Genomic DNA, 12,609 nt, shown 5'->3' on the forward strand with positions numbered 1-12,609 from the left:
CGGCTCTAAGCCTCCTCCCTTCTGGAATATTAGGCAGTCCAGTCAGGACTCAACTCCTGATCTGGGAAGGTTGATGGGATGGTTATGGGAGACAGCAAGACCCCTCCTAAAGAGAGAAGCTGTATGTCTTGGAGCAAGTGTGGAAGGACAGTCATGAAGACTGCTGCCTGGGGACATGGGGCCGGAAGTGGAAACAGAAGCACAGCAGCAAAATCCACACCGATCTGATGTTAGTCCACCCTGAGGGGAAACCCCTGCAAAAGCCTCCTCTCTGATGTTCTTAAACAATGAGGCGACTTTCCCCCTGGTCTATGAATGGCATTGTGGTGGGGATTGTGAGGACCCAGTTTCCTCGGGAAGCAAGATATTGAGCCACACAGGTGAGAAAGGCCTGGAAGAATGGGGAGTAGTCAGTGTAGGTACAGGCCCTGGGGTGCTCCTCCCCCCAGCTGCTTCATACCCCCATCACCCCGGCACTGACTCAGAACCAGCGCTGGTCCTGGTCAGGGCTTCAACAGACCTGCACCTTCTGCACATAGATGGTGTAGATAAGTCCCTCCTCCAGCTGCTCACCCACTACCTGCATGGAGTTCAACAAACATGGTGCCCAGAAGCTGGGCCATGAACCATCAGCAAGTGGCCTGCCCTAATACACAGGGGAACCTATACTTTGTTAAGGCTGGGACCCAGATCAGACCCAGAGGGTGTCTGTCTTCCCCTCCAACCCCACTGAAGAGATGACAGCTTGGGAGCTCAGGATTGACACTGGTACACATGGATGCCACCCCTAAACACATCTTCCTGCCCTTCCTGCCATGGCCTAGCAGGTGACAGGGAAGGACCTTCTGGGTTCCCATCCCTGATTGCTTGCTCCTTCCCAGGGTGGGCCTCCTGCTCATGCTTCTCCCACACTGGGAGGTAGATGAGATGTGGGACTGCTGAGGCAGGAGCTCAGTAGTGGCAGGTACTCAGTTGGCTGACCCTGGGCAACCCTGTGTTACCTTTGGGGACCTCCTTGCCAATGGCCTGCAGCTTCATGGCTGAGGATTTAGCCAATGTCAAAAGCCATGGAAAGGGCACTCCTTTCTGGATTGATTGAGGGTGGAGCCTTGGGATCAGTGAATACAGCAGGAAAACATGCTCTTTTGAGAGTCCCCTCCAAGTCAGCTGGGAAGGGGCTACCATTGGAATTTGGGTGCTTGGTTACCAGGGATCCAAGTTCTGTTAGGTCTATCACCAAGGAAGTGAGGTCACCTTAGGTTCCCTTACCTGGGCCCCTTCTGCAGTAAAAACTCCATGGGGAAGCAGATGTGGCTTAACTGATAGAACATCCACATTCCATATGGGAGGGTCCAGGGTTCGATACCCAGGGCCTCCTGACTCATGTGATGAACTGGCCAACACATAGAGCTGCTGCAAGCAAGGAGTGCTGTGCCATGCAGGTGTGCCCTCAGGTAGGGGTGCCCCATGCACAAGGATGTGCCCCGCATGAAAAAAGCACAGCCCACCCAGGAGTGGCACCGCACACATGGAGAGCTGATGCAGCAAGATGACACAACAAAAGAGACGTGGTTTCCTAGTACCATCAAGGGTGCAAGTGGACACAGAAGAACACACAGTGAGTGGACACAGAGCAGACAACAGGGAGGAGGAAAAGGAGAGAAATACATAAAATAAATCTTAAAAAAAAAAAAAGGAAAATGCTTTAAAAAAACAACCATGAATGTCCCTCTGCATGGCTGTCTGTCCCCCTGACCTAGATCATCTGGACACAGTTCTGCCAACAAGTCCCTGCCCACAACTTCCTGGGGAGACCTGTGTGCAGCTTGGGCCCTAGGCACAGCTGGGTTCAGACCTGGCTCCCCCTTCTTTTCAGTTTTGTGACACCAGAGTAGTCACTGAGGCCTCCCCAGTCTCCTCCCCAATAGAGTGGGAATCATTCTAGCATCTGCTTCCTGAGGACATGATGGAGTCAATGTGGGGTGAACACTGCAAATCCTGTAGTCTTGTTTCACCCATAGCTAAAACACAACATAGACATAGAACAAACAGAAAGGTGATGGCTGTAACATCAAATACAACCCCAAACAGCACAGGCCAGGGCTGTGTGGTCTCTGGAAATCCACTTTCACTCCTGGATTTCTGTCTCAGTCTGTATCATGATGAGGTTGAAATGAGATGAATGTCAGACATTGTTGCTGGGCCACAGATTCTTTCAGAGGCTTCCCATTGTATTCAGGGTCAGAGGCAAGTGCCTCCTCTCCACCTCTGTGCTGGGCTATCAATGCTCTGCTTCCTGCCATCCTGGCTTCCAGGTTCAAGCAGCTCCAGAAACTCCCCCTTGGAGTGAGTCCTGGCCTAGGAACTCACTGCTAAGCAAAATGATTTAATGTTAGGATGCCCACGCTGAAACTTAACACAAAGTGCTTTTCTGTCTCCACCACTCTCCCTGGTGAGTGAACTCTTCCTCTCTGGATCACCATCCCAATGTGAATCCTACTGATCAACACAGCAGAGCTGGGAAGCAGCTGCTCTCCCAGCTGAGCCTCAGGTGAGCCTCTGCCCATAGCAGCCACCTTCCTGACCTCCTCTCTGGCCAAGGTCCCTCTGCCTCCACCTCTTCCCCTGCTGTGCCTTCTCCCATGCACCCTCTTCCCACACATGTGCAGCACTGGCTCCTCTCATCATTCTGGTCACAGTGTGTTACCTCAGTGTTTCTCCCTGGACCCTCCCACCTGGTGGTCCCATAGCCCTCCCCCAGCACCCTGCTTAATTTCCTCTGTACCACTTGCTCTTTTCTTGCACTTGTTTGTCCTCATGCTTTTTCCACCTCCCCTTCCAGATGGAGTGCTTCTAATGGGTGGGGCCACAGGATCCCTTTCCCTTCAGACCCAGGATTGAGCACAAAGCTTGTTGCAGCATGAGTGCTTGGGGCACAGTAGCTGAATGAATAACTGAGATGATCTCAGAGGCCATTTATCAGCCTCTGCCCAGCTCAGGTTGAGGAGATGGCTGCTAATGATAGGAGGTGCATGTTGTGTCTGAGGTGGGTAGATGGCTAGAAAGTCTTCTAGATGATGCTTCCCAGTTTCTAGAGGCTGCAGCAGGCACAGTGGGCACAGCTGGAAATGTGGCTGCCAGTCCCCTGCTGGCCAGCATCAGCGCTGCAGCTCCTAGGAGGCTATCCACAGAAGTGAGCAGAGTTTGCATGAATGTCCTCAAGGCAGCAGCTGGAAGAGCAATAGGTCATTGAATAAGGACCAGGGAGAATGGACAGCTTCCTGAGTCTGTGGATCCCATGTGCATCACCCACTGTAAACACCACAATATACAGAGAATGGACTGAGGCCTCCCTCCTAGAGCCACTTCCTCTCTAGGGAAGGGTTCATCCCAGTTCCAGAAGCCTAGAGTCCCTCTGACCCCAAGCCTGCCAGTTCAAGTTTGCCCTAGGGATGGCACCAGTATTGCAGACCCCTCTATCCATGGGGATCCCATTGCTCATCAGCTTGGCATCTATCCCTACCCCCATGTGTGAGTCTGTGGGCAAGTGGTGAGAAGAGTGAGAGGCACTGCCCAGCAGCAGAGCTGCCTCCAACACTTTCCTCTGTTTCCCCTGCTCACTCCCCTTGTGTCCTCTCCTCCTCTGACTCCAAACCCATGGTCCACTCCTGTGATGTCACGTGTGTGCTGGACCATGCAGGGATACCAAATGAAAATTGTCTCATAAGGTAAAAGTCTGAGCAGTGGAGCCAGCCTTCAAGGGGTCCCCATTCTGAAAGAAAACCAGGGTACCAATTGCACCCTGGCCTAGAAGGGAGTCACCCTAAGGTACCCTTGGTGCTTTGCATACCTCTGAGGCCCTGGGCCATTCCTGCATGCCTCTTGGCCTTAACTTCCGCATGGGACCTGACTGGTTGGATGTGGAAGTTCATGAGCATGTGATCATGCAGGACATGGAGACAGGTACCCTCAAGAGGCAGACCTGCAGGTGGGCACAGCCTTGTGTGTCTGAGCAGGAAGAAAGTAGGTGGGCCTTGCAACTGCTTCTCCTATTTCCTTCCACCTGTCCTCACTGAGAGGACCCAGGGCATCTGAACTCCACCCAGTCTCTAGCAGACACCAGGGGGATGTGAGAGGGGCAGGAGGGAGCCCAGGGTGGAGGATGGCAGGCCACCAGGGCTGAGAGTTGGGGGCACTCACTGAAGCTTAGGACCCCTCCCAGGCCCTTTCTTCCTTTGACCCTTGGTGGGTGAGCAGGCAGCACCAGCATCAAGTCCTCCGGCTCATGTGGAACAAGCCCAGCCTCCAACATGGGCTCATGTTCACTACTCTTGCCCATTCCTCTACCAGAGCAGAGCCTTGTCCCTGGCAAGCTCACTGGGCCAGGGGTCCTCCCAAGTGAAGCTTTTTAGGAGCCTTCAGCTCCCCTTCTTTAACCCCCAAAACAACACATGCTCCTGAGGTTGGAGTCACTGGCTTCTTTCTCCATTCAAGAAATCTAAGGTTCAGGGCACTGACACAGGGCTTGACCTGTTCCCATTGTGTGTTTCAACCGCAGACACTCTGACCCCATAGTCTGTGCTTTACAGAAGAGCCCTAGGAGGTGGATGGCTACAGGGACAGTCATGGAGGCAGGGGTTCACAGGTGGGCATGGCTTTGGCCAGGTTAAGCCTGAAGGAGGCTCCCATGAAGCTGGAATACAGGGTGGGGGAGCACACTGGGGAGGATTTCTTGGCCACAGCACCCAGAATGGTGAGAGCTGGCAAGAGCTGAGGGGGCACAACCACTCCCCCCACCCAGGCCTGGCTGACTGAGCACCTGCTGTGGATGGGAGGCCTGCCTCAGTGTCCTGCTTTGAACACTATGGGTCCTATGATGACATCCCTGGTTTGACCATGCTGGCTGCAAGACTCCGTGCTAAGAGGCAAGTGGCTGCTCAGGAAGGTCAATGTGCAGAGAGGGCTACTGTCCTTTCTGTTATTTAATCCTCATCAGGAGTCCAATGGCATGCACCTCCCAGCCTGAAGGTCTACAGCTGAGAGGTGGTTCTGGGAATGCCTTCTAAATCTGTTTTCTTTCTACTGCCTCACAGTCATACAGTTTCTCAACAATCCTTTATGAATTGTCTCCTGGGTGCCCAGCACCATGGGACAGGGTGTCAGGCCCTGTCCATGCTCTGTTTGTGTTGACAACTGGGGAGTTGTAGTGTTGGACATAACAACATAGTAAATGCTAATGTAGAGACAAGAGGAAGGTATGATAGGAAAAAGGAAAGTCACCCAATTGAGAGGGAACACATCAAAGCAGGGTTCCTGGAGGAGTTAACAGTACAGTGACTGGGAATAGTGCAGGTTGTAGGGTGGGCATGATGAGGAGCAGCCTGACTGGTGGGCAGTGTGAGCACAGGTGTGCTGGGCCAGGCCCCTTAGACCACGTGTTTTTCTTTGCCAAAAGGTAGACAATGCAAAGTATCAGAAATGGGCTTGCATTTGTTAAAGGACTTATTTATGGTAAAAGCTTTCAAGACCATGTGTGGGGAAAATAGTTTAAATTGCATTTGAACTTTGTATGACCTGTTCCCTATTATTGTAATTGTTGCACCTTTCCCTACTGTAGATGTTACAGTTGTTCCCTATTATTGTAGATTTTACAGTTCTGATAGGGAAGAGCTGCTTAGTAGTTTCCAATAAATATGAGGTTGAAACTAGGGTCAAGGCTCTCAACTTCAGAAGCTGTGAGTTCCCTCGTCCCATCTTTGTTTCCTCTCTCATGTCTTTCTCTCTGTCCTTTATTTCTTAAGTTCTGCTTTGCCTTCCCTTCAAGCCAAACTATGGCTGAGCTGGTCTCAGCAACTGGCACCCAAACAGCGACCCAAAGGGAAGAAGGATCCCCTCGAGCAAAACTAGCGAGGTTGTAATGGTTCAGAGCCCCGAGTGGTTTAGAAAGCCTTCAAAGTCCTCGGTAACTAAGGACACCCTTGGGTATTTTCACAGGGTTACAATGGGAAACGGAGACAGTTCACCGATATGTCTGTCTCTTGAAACAACCCCTCAAAGCAGGAGCAGCCAAGGCCACTGAGCCTTGTATTTTAGAACTCTTACAGATTATAGAAAAATACTGTTCACGGTTCCCAACTTTGGGTAGCTTAGAATTAACTGATTGGGAATGAGTTGGTAAGGAAATAAAATTTTTATAATTACATGCTCAAGGGGCTTCCATCCCGTTTACTATCTGGCCTATGTGAATTATTATTAAGTTTATCCTAGAACCTTTGCAAAGGATGAAAAAGACGATGAAGGCAAGGTCCATGATGACCCTTCCCCTCTAAAAATTTCTAAAGGTTTTTTATTATAAACTGTCTTTGCCTATGGCCCCTCAATTAATTAATTTTGAGGAAGCTGCTATACCTTCTCTTCCTCCACCTCTTACATCAGTGCCTGGAAATACCCAGCCTAAATTATCCTCTTTACAAAAGGGCATCTTGCAAGCTAGAATGGAGGGAAATCATGTCAGGCTGCTTGTGCAAAGAAAGGTTAACTCACAAATACAACATCCCGCACAGGCAAAAGTTCTGAATAAAGTCCTTGTTAGTGAAATCATATTGTAAGAAAACTCTCTGTTAAAGTGTTAACTAAGACAATAAAAAAAATTCTGGCAGCAACTGTGCAAACCCCTGCTGCCTACATGATAATGTGGCTGTGGGCTAATGGGGGCTGATAGAATTAAGCTGCTGGTAGAGGAGGAAAACATGGTGTTCTGTTTTGTTTTCATGCTAATTCTGATTGGGCCTATTTAGCCAAATTAATAAAATTAGTATAAAATTTTTATAAAGCTGTTAAAAGGAATTTTTGGTTTTGAATCATAGCTTACTCCTGAACTTCGAGTCTCAGTATAGTCTTAAAGAGTAGTAATACCAAAAATGTGTGTTAATTGTATGTCTAAACTGCTAAATAAGAGCTTAACTGCATTTATGCTGCTCAAGTTACCCTAACTGGTTGCTAATTACTAATAAAAGTATTTCCAAGGACAAGCTTGCATGTTACAGGCAACACAGAGTCCAGAAGAAATCTTAAAAGTGGTAAAACCTAAGAAATGATGGAAAGCTTAAAAACAGCTATACAAAAAAAGTAAGAATTAGTCAAATTGTAAACTTTGTTTCTGTTGGTGTGTTGGCAATTGTTTTGTGTTTGTCTATTTGTTCAATGTCAGTGTGTATTTTGATACTTCTGGATGATAACATAAATTGATAAATACAATTTCTAAAAGAGCTCTATTCAAATGGCCAAAAAATAGATAAGCACTTATATTAATACATAAGTTTAAATGTTAATGAGATCCCCTCTACAATAACAAAAAACTGTAAGTCTCTTCATAAAGTATAGCTCTTGCCTAAATTTTTTGTGGGAGTGCTGACTGAAACTTAATAAGTTTGTTCAGAAAAGTGTGTTTTGATTTTCACAAAATCAGAATGAACATATGCAGGATGGGACTTGAATGCATGTGGCAAGTTGTAGAAGGTATTGTGATAACTTTAAGTAGGGGAATGTATGCTGTGAAGGTGAAATTTGTCATAAGATAATTATAGTCTATGGTTATAAACAATTGTAAGAAGTTTGTGGAAGCATCGTTTGAATTAAAGTATCTAAATGACTAATTCCAATAAGTCATTATTAAACAAAACCTGCATTGATAATAATAAAAAGTAATTTTATAACAGGAAAACATGTTGACAACTAGCCTCCCAGCCACCTTGGCTCTAAAAAACTCTTCTAGTATTGCATGCTACTACATATTTGAAATAAAAGTTATATTTGCGTATAACCAAACTGAATCATTATTTTACAAAGTTTGTTCAGTGTTAATGGTAACTGTATGTTGAAAAGGGCCTACTGCAGTTATGGATTATGTATAAAATGCTTGAATACTAATCAGAACTTTAATAATGCAGCATATTGTGTACCTAAATGATTTGATGAACTATGATATATAAATGAACCTTGTCGAATGTATATGTAAATCTCTTGTAAGTTTGAATCCTGGGACTGAATCTATTGAGAAAAAATTTAATGAGTATTGTTCAAACCCAAAAGTGAAAATATCATGCAGGAAGCTTTGTCAATCAGTGAACCAATGTCTAATGGGTCAGCATTTTTCATATTTCAGGAATAATGATGAGAACTAGAACAGTGGGCACATTGGACAAGTTTTAAATAAGAACATATAGGGTACATTCTGGGGAGTATTGTGGTCCTTCCTGGGAAGGCTGGCCACTTTCTCAGGAATTGACACACTACTTGCAAGTTGACATCATTAGTATCAAGTACATTGATTATGAGCTCAATAAAAGGGACGGTCTCTGGTCAGGTCAGTTGAAGTCCCATCCTGGGAGAGGGTGCTGTGCACTTGTTATGTTTAATTAAGACTCTGTTGGGAAGCGGACTTGGCCCAATGGATAGGGCATGGGAGGTCCATGGTTCAAACCCCGGGCCTCCTTGACCCATGTGGAGCTGGCCCATGCACAGTGCTGATGTGCACAAGGAGTGCCATGCCACGCAGAGGTGTCCCCCACATAGGGGAGCCCCATGTGCAAGGAGTGCACCCCATAAGGAGAGCCACCCAGTGCAAAAGAAATTGCAGTCTGCCCAAGAATGGCACCACACACATGGAAGAGCTGATACAACAAAAAGATGCAACAAAAAGAAACAGACTCCTGGTGCCACTGATAAGGATGGAAGCTGTCACAGAAGAACACACAGCAAATGGACACAGAGCAGACAACTGGGGGGTGGGGGGGAGAGAAATAAATAAATCTTTTTTTAAAAGACTCTGTTATTGGCTGCTGGTTTGGGGCTTCCCAGCCATAAGCTAGATGTGGCAAAGCATTAATAAAACATTTTATCTAGCAGAACATTTATTGGAACATATCATTTTTGTGTGACCCCCCTATGTATAAAAACAAAAAGGCAGATATGTGGGAAAATAGTTTAAATTGCATTTAAACTTTGTATGACCTGTTCCCTATTTTTTTAAATGTTGCGCCTGTTCCCTATTGTAGATCTTGCAGTGGTTCCCTATTATTATAGATGTTGCAGTTCTGATAGGGAACAGCTGATTGGTAATTTCCAATAAATGCAAGGTGAAAACTAAGGTCGAGGCTCTCAGCTTCAGAAGCTGTGAGTCCCCTGGTCCCATCTTTATTTCCTCTCTTGTGTCTTTCTCTCCATCCTTTATTTCTTAAGTTCTGCATTGCCTTCCCTTCAAGCCAAACTATGGCTGAGCTGGTCTTAGCAACCATGAACAGTCCAACTTGAGGCACCAAACAGGTGCTTTCTCACCAAAGTCAGCTGCCATGAGGGGAAGCAAGAAGGCCACCCATCTCTGCTGACATCTCTGTCTTTCTGCAGCTGTAGGCAAACCTGGCACAGGGCTTGTGTCTTACTGGGCCTCCTCACTCACTCTTGCCATGGCAGGATCAAATATGACAGCATGGTTTTCCTAACTCTTTCTGTGTATCTCTCTCTGTGTTTCCATTTATATCAGACCCAGCAAGGGGACTAAGAATCAATCTCCATCACACCTCACCTAAATATTCCATTTGAAAGACCTGAAGCAATCTTATAAGTAATCTAACCAAAGGACCCTCAACTGAATTTAATGCAATCAAATGGTATCACACCCACAAGAGTAGATAAGTTTAAAAATACAATCTTTCTCTTTTTGGGATTCATAAAATAATTTCAAATGGCCATACTGTGGGTGATGTTGGAAGGTAACATGAGGGGAGGAAGGCCTTGACCATTAAAGTTGGACCTGAAGATCAAGATGCAGTGACCCATGACAAGTGGGGCTGCAGACAGCTATACATTAAGGTGGTACTTCCCAAATGTTAAAGCTTCAGTGTCCACAAAACTTTGATCTCTTCTAACACCTGTCTTTACAGAACCTTCAGACCTGATATTCTTGAGGCAGGTTTGAGGTGTCCCAGCTGGTTTTCTTCAAGAGACTGTAATATTCTGCTGTGGTTTGTAGATGTATTTCTATATCACATGAAAATCTCTCTCTCTATCTATCTATCTCTCTCTCTCTCTCTATCTCTCTAATCTATCTATCTATCTCTCTATCTGGTTTCTCCTGGTTTCTGGCTCTATGTACAAGTTCCTTTGTCTACAAGGACTTTCAGCCATATGGATTAAGGTCCACCCTGATTCAAGTTAAACTCACCTGAATAGGATTTTTAAAGATCCTACTCACAAATGAGTCCACACCTTAACTAATATTAGGTCCTTCAAAATGCCCTATTAGTAAATGGGATCACACCATAGGAATGCTGATACTTTTGTGGAGTACATGAGTTAATCCCCAACAGACAGTTGCACCAGGAAAATGCAGTCATACAAAATGGCATGCACTCTCATCAGGTGACCATGAAGCCTGCCTAAGTCTTCTGGGGTAAATGGATATCAAACCTGTCTACTTTGAATTTTGGCTCTGTGTTAAAAACCAGATTCCCAGGGACCACCGTGTACTTCTCAAAGCAGCTTCTAGAGGGCTCGAATCTTGACACCTGTCATTTTTAACATAGCCCCCAGGTCATCTGGGGGTATGTTCCAAGAGATCAGGGAACTGATCAGGAAACCCTCTTTTAGGACATACAAGGCCTTGTGTGTCCTTCTAGCCCTAGCTCTCTTTTCTATCCCTGTCATGGCAGATGGTGGGAAAGGGCAGCTGATGTGTGATTATGGGGAGGAGGAGGAAGAGGAGGATGAAGAGAAAGAAGCTCTCAAGTCATTGTACATGAGAGATAAAGGAATGGATATGGAGATTCTGGATTATGTATGACAGGTCCATGGGCTCAAGGCTGGGATCTCCCTGACCCGATGAGTCTCCTGCCCAGATCTAATGAAGACTTCAGGGCAAGCCATGCACACTACCCCTAGTGTCAGCAGTAATCCCAGTGGCCCTGGGAGAGCCTTCTCTGTATAGCTGGGATCCCAGTCATGGGTGCAGCTGAGTCAGGCATTGGCTATGAAATGGTGCTTGATGTTGCCCTCCAGCCCTGGGTGGATGGGGACATTCCTTGAAAGAAGGATGCCCTGCATTAGGCTATTCACAAACCAGACCACTGTTCTGCAGGCAGAGCCTATGTAGCATTTTTATATTATTATGAATTCCAAAAATAGATATCAGATTATTTTTATAATCTGATCTGTATCTGGGCATGATTGAGTTATGATTAGGGCATTGAGTCCCCACCCCTTGTTAGGTGAGGACTCACACATAAAGGCATGGCAAAGAACAGAGTTGAGGGTTTCTGATGTTTGAGTTTTGATGTTGGAGTTTGATGCTGAAGACTTAAGCTGGAGCTCTGGGAAGTAAGCTCACAGAGGAAAGAGAAGCCAGCCCCAGGAAGAAAGGAAACTTGAACCCAGAGAGAAGCAAGACTCTTGAAGGGAGGAATCCAGGAAGCCTGAACCCTCAGAGCCATCAGCAGCCATCTTTCTCCAACATGTGAAAATAGACTTTGGTGAGGGAAGTAACTTATGCTTTATGACCTGTATCTGTAGGCTCCTACCCCAAATAATTACCCTTTATAGAAACCAGCCAATTTCTGGTATTTTGCATCAGCACCTGTTTGGCTGACTAATACAGCCACTTCCCATCAACACTCTCCGGCAGAGAGCAGGAAAGTTATAGTTGAAGTTGTTGTGGGTAGGGAAGGGGCTGGCCTTGATTTGAGTCCCTGCCTCATGTGGCAGGGACAGTATGAGTAGACTGGTCCATGGTCATAGATGTTTAAAGGCTGACTTGGTTTGAATACCATCTATTTGGGGTTGCTTTGGTAAAGACCAATACTCAGCTGGAATTATCCTCCTTTAGTCAATTTTCCCAAAGGACCTTGATGTCTCAGTAGGGGTGTTTGTGCCAGAAGAGAGTTTTCTGTTGCATTGGGACACAGGGCTCTTGTGGTCCTGTCATTTGAATGTCCATTCACTAATTCAGTGCTCATAATTGGAAATACTTTGACAAATATGGGTGATATTGCATATATAAGAATGTTTTTACAAAAAGCACAAATAAGCTAGACAGATGGAAACAGAATAGTAGCTATGCCTGGCAGGGGAAGAATAGAGGGATTAATAAGTGATGAGTGTTTGGTTTGTCTGGTTTTTTTTTGTTATTCTTATTGGAATAATTAAAATACTGTAATAATGGTTGAAGTGATCACTGCACAACTATGTCATCATACCAAACACTACTGATTGAATTCTTTGGGATTTATGCTTTTTAATATGCATCTATAAAATTGATCTGTTAAAAAAACATATAATCCTTCTTTTTTTGAAATTCAGAAAATAATCTCAAACTACCATAAATCATAATAACCTTTTGGAGGACTCTGTTCTCAATCATAATTTCGGTGACTACAGCAATGTTCCCATTAATGCCAGAATGTTCATCAGCTCAATGGCAGCTAAAAGTTGAGGGGCTGTATATTCACAATGCCAGCACAGACTTACACTCAAGAGGGGACTTGGTCCCTTCTCCCCAGGCAGCATGGTCAGTGGCCATTATTCTTGGCCGCCTAACTAGCTGTTTGCAGAGTATCA

The sequence above is a fragment of the Dasypus novemcinctus genome, chromosome 25, assembly GCF_030445035.2.
Source record: "Dasypus novemcinctus isolate mDasNov1 chromosome 25, mDasNov1.1.hap2, whole genome shotgun sequence".
In the NCBI taxonomy this organism is placed as follows: domain Eukaryota; kingdom Metazoa; phylum Chordata; class Mammalia; order Cingulata; family Dasypodidae; genus Dasypus; species Dasypus novemcinctus.